Source organism: Coregonus clupeaformis, unplaced genomic scaffold (assembly GCF_020615455.1).
Source record: "Coregonus clupeaformis isolate EN_2021a unplaced genomic scaffold, ASM2061545v1 scaf0971, whole genome shotgun sequence".
NCBI classification, from domain to species: domain Eukaryota; kingdom Metazoa; phylum Chordata; class Actinopteri; order Salmoniformes; family Salmonidae; genus Coregonus; species Coregonus clupeaformis.
In genome coordinates, this window is record NW_025534425.1 from 2,099 (window position 1) to 10,000 (window position 7,902).

At 45.2% G+C, this 7,902-nt stretch overlaps 1 pseudogene; it reads right to left on the reverse strand.

The window, feature by feature from the left end:
* Positions 1-246: 246 nt before the first annotated feature.
* LOC123486045 overlaps positions 247-7,902 on the reverse strand; it is a 44,667-nt pseudogene continuing 37,011 nt past the window's right edge.

Genomic DNA, 7,902 nt, shown 5'->3' on the forward strand with positions numbered 1-7,902 from the left:
TTATAAAAAGGGTGACATTCGTTGTTCTGGATTTTTTGTTGTTATTCTGTCTCTCACTGTTCAAATAAACCTACCATTAAAATGATGAGCCAGTCATGTCTTTGTCAATTAGGCAAGCGGCACAAAATCAGCAGATCAAATACTCCCCCTCACTGTAGGGTCTCATCTTTGAATTACAACGACAACCAGACAAATGACCTACTGAAGTCCTAGAGGACAGTTGATCCCAGTTTATTAGCGTCTTACCTGGTTTGGTTTACAAAGCCAGTCCACATGTAGTCCTTTCTCCTGGCTGGGCTGGGAACAGAGCGTCTCTCTGAGCTACAGACACACAGAGACACTCCTAAACAGCTCTCAGACAGCCCAGTCGTTTTACAGTGTCCCTGACAACCCTTTTGACCTGGACCAGTGTTTAGGGCCAGGATTCAATTACATTTTGGTCATTTGGCAGACGCTCTTGCTCAGAAGCGACTCCCCCAGTTAAATAAGTGGAAATACATTAATTTTTTTATACTGGCCCCCGTGAATCAAACCCACAACCCTGGCGTTGCAGCCATGTACTCTTCAACTGAGCTACACACCTCTGCCAGAAGCCATCCCACTCCCCCTACCCTGGTTGGCCTTCCCAGGAGCCCGTGTGCGCACGCCCATGGGTCTCCCGGTGTGACGATTCTGACAGAGCCTGGATTCGAACAGATCTCTAGTAGCACAGCTAGCACTGCGATGCAGCGCCTTGAACCACTGCACCAAACCTTTGATTAGAGGAATCAGCTGTGCTTTCTTTAGATACCTGCAATTGCGTAGTTTTGTATTTTCCCCTCTAGTCACTTCACATCAAGCCCACCTGCCTCCCTTCTACATTCTATTTTTTAAAGTGAACCCTTATTTCAAAAGCAGGGCATGTTTATGGCTCGATCTTCACTTTATTAAACTACACATTCTGGATTCCCCTGAACTCTGGGAACCAAAATGGGAAGAGGATTTTAGGTGAACAACCCTTCAGACCAAAAACTTGTAAAGTGTACTCCTAAGAATACATTCTTCATCTCATATAGCTAAAAAGACACGCTGTAATTCAATTTTAAAAATAGTTAATCTGCTGCATTGGGTCAAAGGCAAAATGATCAGATTAATGAAATAGATTCCACTTGTGACTAGCGTCCAGCAGGGCTCCTGCCACTTTGTTTTGGACATTCCCGGAAATGGACAGATTTCTGGATATCACATTTTTGGGAGCGTTTTCTAAAGATACTAGAGACCTGTAAAACCTTCTCCCTTTGTGTGCATTATTGGGATAATGGCACCACAGAGCGTCTAAACAGCTCTATGGGCAACATGCTGGCATCTACTGCTCTTCCAGCTAGGCGTCTTTACCATACCAAGTGGAAGGATCGGTTTCCTCCTACTTTTTAACCATTGGATAAAAGGAAGTTATGCAACATCTCACGCTAGAGAGAAAATGGCTACTCGTTAGATCTGCAATTACATTTTATAATATCTGGCAACTTTTCCTGTCCTTTGTAGAAGACATGGACCCAGCTAATTTTCAACTCCATAAACCCAAATTAGAATTTGTATCATTATTATTTTACTATTTTTAACTTTTTTGTTTTATAATATCTTTGTATTTTTTTTTTTTTACTATTTGATTATATATATTACTCATTGTATATCATGCCTGCTTTAAGTCTGGGTTTGTGGTGAGGCTCTGTTGGAGCATTGGGGGTGGGGGTTGATTTGTGGTCCTCTGTAGCTCAGCTGGTAGAGCACGGCGCTTATGTATCGGGGGTAATTGGGTTAGATCCCGGGACCACCCATGTAAAAATGTATGGCACATGACTAAGTCGCTTTGGATAAAAGCGTCTATAAATAGCATATTATTATTATTATTATTTGGTAGGGGATCGTGTGGTTTCTACCCTCTACCTGTTCTTGTCTGTCATCTGTATAATCCCAATTTAAAAAATATGTTTAAAAAAAACTTTAAGAAAAAGACCAGAACAACTCCTCCCTTCCAGACTGTTCCAGAACAGGACAGTCTGTTAGACTAGAACAACTCCTCCCTTCCAGACTGTTCCAGAACAGGACAGGACAGTCTGTTAGACTAGAACAACTCCTCCCTTCCAGACTGTTCCAGAACAGGACAGGACAGTCTGTTAGACTAGAACAACTCCTCCCTTCCAGACTGTTCCAGAACAGGACAGGACAGTCTGTTAGACTAGAACAACTCCTCCCTTCCAGACTGTTCCAGAACAGGACAGGACAGTATGTTAGACTAGAACAACTCCTCCCTTCCAGAACAGGACAGGACAGTCTGTTCCTAATAGAGAGTCCTAGACTACATCCAATAATACTACTCACCTTCAGAGTGTCGTAGTGGTCCAGTGTGCGTGTTCGTCGTGTGTTTGTCTCTCTCTGTGTGTGTGTGTGTGTTCCTCACCTTCAGAGAGTCGTAGTGGTCCTGTCTGACGTCTTCGTACTCCTCTGTCGTCTCCTCAAAGAACTCCTCCTTCACATTCTCATCTAGCAGCTGAGAGCACTACACAGAGACAGGACAACATGGATGTGTCAGCTGACAAGGGCTACACAGAGATGAGGACAATAAGGGATGGTCAGCTGACAGTAATTGTAGACAATGGTGTGATACAAATAGTACTACAGGGGAGACAGGACAACATGGATTGGTCAGCTGACAGCACTACACAGAGAGCAGGACAACATGGATGGTCAGCTGACAGCACTACACAGAGACAGGACAACGTGGATGGTCAGCTGACAGTACTACACAGAGACAGGACAACATGGATGGTCAGGCTGACAGCACTACACAGAGACAGGACAACATGGATGGTCAGCTGACAGCACTACACAGAGACAGGACAACATGGATGGTCAGCTGACAGCACTACACAGAGACAGGACAACATGGATGGTCAGCTGACAGCACTACACAGAGACAGGACAACATGGATGGTCAGCTGACAGCACTACACAGAGACAGGACAACATGGTTTAAGAAATAGATTCCGCTTCCCAAATAGTATTTTTTCCCTAATAGTGCACTACTTTTGACCAGAACCCATACTTTTTGTGCACTATGTAGGTAATAGGGTGCCTTTTTGGACGAACATAGAATATCAGAGTTTTGGCTCCAGTGTGAGAATCCTGAAGGACTATTATATGTTAAGAGTAGAGTAGAGCTTTGAAGCTGTGAGGGTGCCATGATAACTGAGGGCGTGAGCGGAGAGGGTGCCATGATAACTAGAGGGCGTGAAGGGAGAGGGCGCCATCATTGTTGAGGGCGTGAAGCTGAGAGGGTGCCATGATAACTGAGGGTGTGAAGCGGAGAGGGTGCCATCATTGTTGAGGGCGTGAAGCTGAGAGGGTGCCATGATAACTGAGGCGTGAGGCGGAGGAGAGGGTGCCATCACTGTTGATGGCGTGAAGCTGAGAAGGTGCCATCACTGTTGATGGCGTGAAGCTGAGAAGCTGCCATAATAACTTAGGGCGTGAAGCGGAGAGGGTGCCATCACTGTTGATGGAGTGCAGCTGACAAGGCGCCATCACTGAGAATGGCTACTTTCATCTATGGATGAGGAGGAAATGTCCTAACAGAGATGAACCAACCCAATACAGGACTAATTAACACTGGTGTATGAGCGGTTGACAACTATCTGGGGACTTCTCTGTTCCTGACCACACAAGTTTTGAGAATGACACAAGTATTGGTCTTCACAAAGTTCGCTGCTTCAATGTTTTTAGATATTTTTGTCAGATGTTACTATGGTATACTGAAGTATAATTACAAGCATTCCATAAGTGTAACCATGGTGAACAGGCACCACCCTCCTTTTAAAGCTTCCAGTCTGTTATTAATATAAATAAATAATAATATGCCATTTAGCAGACGCTTTTATCCAAAGCGACTTACAGTCATGCGTGCATACATTTTTGTGTATGGGTGGTCCCGGGGATCGAACCCACTACCTTGGCGTTACAAGCGCGTGGTCTACCAGCTGAGCTACAGAGGACCACATGCTGACCAGTTATTCTAACTCAATCAGCATGACAGAGTGATCTCCAGCCTTGTCCTCGTCAACACTCTCACCTGTGTTAACAACAGAATCACTGACATGATGTCAGCTGGTCCTTTTGTGGCAGGGCTGAAATGCAGTGGAAATGTTTTTTTTGGGGGGGATTAAGTTCATTTTCATGGCAAAGAGGGACTTTGCAATTAATTGTAATTAATCTGATCACTCTTCGTAACATTCTGGAGTATATGCAAATTGCCATCATAAAAACTGAGGCAGCAAACTTTTTGACCATGACTGTAAATACATGAGTTATGAAAACTTTGAGTAAAGCCAGTGTGTCTATGTATGCGGATGACAACACTATACACGTCAGCTACTACAGCCGATTAAAATGACTGCAACGCTAACAATTATTATTATTATTATTATATTATATTATTATATTATTAACAAAGAGCTGCAGTTAGTTTCAGAATGGGTGGCAAGGAATAAGTTTGTCCTAAATATTTCTAAAACTAAAAGCATTGTATTTGGGACAAATCATTCACTAAACCCTAAACCTCAACTAAATCTCGTAATGAATAATGTGGAAATTGAGCAAGTTGGGGAGACTAAACTGCTTGGAGTAACCCCTGGATTGTAAACTGTCATGGTCAAAACATATTGATACAACAGAAGCTAAGATGGGGAGAAGTCTGTCCATAATAAAGTGCTGCTCTGCCTTCTTAACAACACTATCAACAAGGCAGGTCCTACAGGCCCTAGTTTTGTCACACCTGGACTACTGTTCAGTCGTGTGGTCTGGTGCCACAAAGAGGGACTTGGGGAAAATTGCAATTGGCTCAGAACAGGGCAGCACAGCTGGCCCTTAAAAGTACACAAGGAGCTAACATTATTAATATGCAGTCAATCTCCCCTGGCTCAAAGTGGAAGAGAGATTGAAATCATCACTACTTGTTTTTGTAAGAAGTGTTGACAAGCTGAATGCACCAAGCTGTCTGTTTGAACTACTGGCACACAGCTCGGACACCCATGCATACCCCACAAGACATGCCACCAGAGGTCTCTTCACGGTCCCCACGTCCAGAACAGACTATGGGAGGCGCACAGTACTACATAGAGCCATGACTACATGGAACTCTATTCCACATCAGGTAACTGATGCAAGCAGTAGAATCAGATTTTATTTTTTTAACAGGTAAAAATACACCTTCTGGAACAACGGGGACTGTGAAGAGACACACACAAGGGTATAGACACATGGATAACGCACACATTGTAATATTGTTGTATGGTGGTATTAAACATTTTGTATTGTAGATATGAGGTGATATAATAATGTTATATGATGTACTGTTTTATATTTTGTTTTATGTGTAATGTAAGTGCATTTCGCTACACCCGCAATAACATCTGCAAATATGTGTGTGTGACCAATAAAATTATATTTGATTTAATGAGTTTGGACCCCAGGAAGAGTAGCTGCTGCCTTGGCAGGAACTACTGGGGATCCATAATAAACCCCAGGAAGAGTAGCGCTGCCTTGGCAGGAACTAATGGGGATCCATAATAAAACCCCAGGAAGAGTAGCTGCTGCCTTGGCAGGAACTAATGGGGATCCATAATAAACCCCAGGAAGAGTAGCTGCTGCCTTGGCAGGAACTAATGGGGATCCATAATAAACCCCAGGAAGAGTAGCTGCTGCCTTGGCAGGAACTAATGGGGGATCCATAATAAACCCCAGGAAGAGTAGCTGCTGCCTTGGCAGGAACTAATGGGGGATCCATAATAAACCCCCAGGAAGAATAGCTGCTGCCTTGGCAGGAACTAATGGGGCTCCATAATAAACCCCAGGAAGAGTAGCTGCTGCCTTGGCAGGAACTAATGGGGATCCATAATAAACCCCAGGAAGAGTAGCTGCTGCCTTGGCAGGAACTAATGGGGATCCACAATAAACCCCAGGAAGAGTAGCTGCTGCCTTGGCAGGAACTAATGGGGATCCATAATAAAACCCCAGGAAGAGTAGCTGCTGCCTTGGCAGGAACTAATGGGGATCCATAACAAACCCCAGGAAGAGTAGTGCTGCCTTGGCAGGAACTAATGGGGATCCATAATAAACCCCAGGAAGAGTAGCTGCTGCCTTGGCAGGAACTAATGGGGATCCATAATAAACACCAGGAAGAGTAGCTGCTGCCTTGGCAGGAACTAATGGGGATCCATAATAAACCCCAGGAAGAGTAGCTGCTACCTTGGCAGGAACTAATGGGGATCCATAATAAACCCCAGGGAGAGTAGCTGCTGCCTTGGCAGGAACTAATGGGGATCCATAATAAAACCCCAGGAATAGTAGCTGCTGCCTTGGCAGGAACTAATGGGGATCCATAATAAACCCCCAGGAAGAGTAGCTGCTGCCTTGTCAGGAACTAATGGGGATCCATAATAAACCCCAGGAAGAGTAGCTGCTGCCTTGGCAGGAACTAATGGGGATCCATAGCATAAACCCCAGGAAGAGTAGCTGCTGCCTCAGCAGGAACCAATGGGGATCCATAATAAACCCCAGGAAGAGTAGCTGCTGCCTTGGCAGGAACTAATGGGGATCCATAATAAACCCCAGGAAGAGTAGCTGCTGCCTGCAGCAGGAACTAATGGGGATCCATAATAAAACCCCAGGAAGAGTAGCCGCTGCCTTGGCAGGAACCAATGGGGCTCCATAATAAACCCCAGGAAGAGTAGCTGCTGCCTTGGCAGGAACTAATGGGGGATCCATAATAAACCCCCAGGAAGAGTAGCTGCTGCCTTGGCAGGAACTAATGGGGATCCATAATAAATACAAAATATAAATATGCTGCCCCTGTCTAGTGATAGGAAGGGTACAAAACCAAGAGATGGAGTAGTCAACACGCTAGCTACATAGTAGGAAATAGGAATAGGATCCCAGTGGGATTTGAACCCCACAACCTTGCTAGGGGCTGCACTGACTGAGGACCACGGTCTCTAGCTGATAGGAGGTAGAGCGTGTATAGTGTACGTACGTACCACCACACACTCCTGGAGGCATCCAGAACGGCACCACAGGACAGCTGTAGCGGGGAGCGATCTTCACGGCCGTGTGGGTCCTGTTACACACGGAGGCTTCACATCAGGACATGGTAGAGAGTTGAAAGGTCATGGTAAAGCTAATGATGGCGTGTGTGTGTGTGTGTGTATCCTACTTCGAGGTGGTTGCCCCCTCCGATCAGCAGCGGGGTCTTCATCCCAAGCCGCTCCATCTCCTTGGCAACGAGATCATCTCATTCAGCGAGGGCGTGATGAGGCCAGACAGACCGATGATGTCTGTAGGGGGCGGAGGAGGGATACACAGGAAGTTCAGCTGGGAGGGACTTCTTCCAAAAAGAGTAGTTCACTCATTTCCACCTCTGATTTCAGTCCCAATCTACTCCCAGATCTGTCTGTGGCGTATATAGCCAACTCCTACGGTTACTGTCACGACAAACAATGACCATAGCAGTTGGCAAGACAGCACAAACAGATCTGGGACCAGGTTATTCCTATTGATGAATAAGGATTAGGCTCCAAGCTAAGAATGACGCCAACATAAAAAAGGTATAAATGTGACACATAAAAGCCAGCAGAAAGCCGAAGCTGCGGTACCGAGTGCTGGAACTGATAAAGCCATACGGTTAATGTTAACCCACCTGCTTTGCATTTGATGGCTTCCCTCAGTATCTTGTCACATGGAATCATGACCCCCAGATCTATCACTCTAGGAAACGGGAACGAACAGGGTTAGAACAAGGTTATGGGAGGTGGTACAGGAACATTCCCTAATCTTTCTTACTTTAACAAGGTTTCATCCAAACCATTTCAT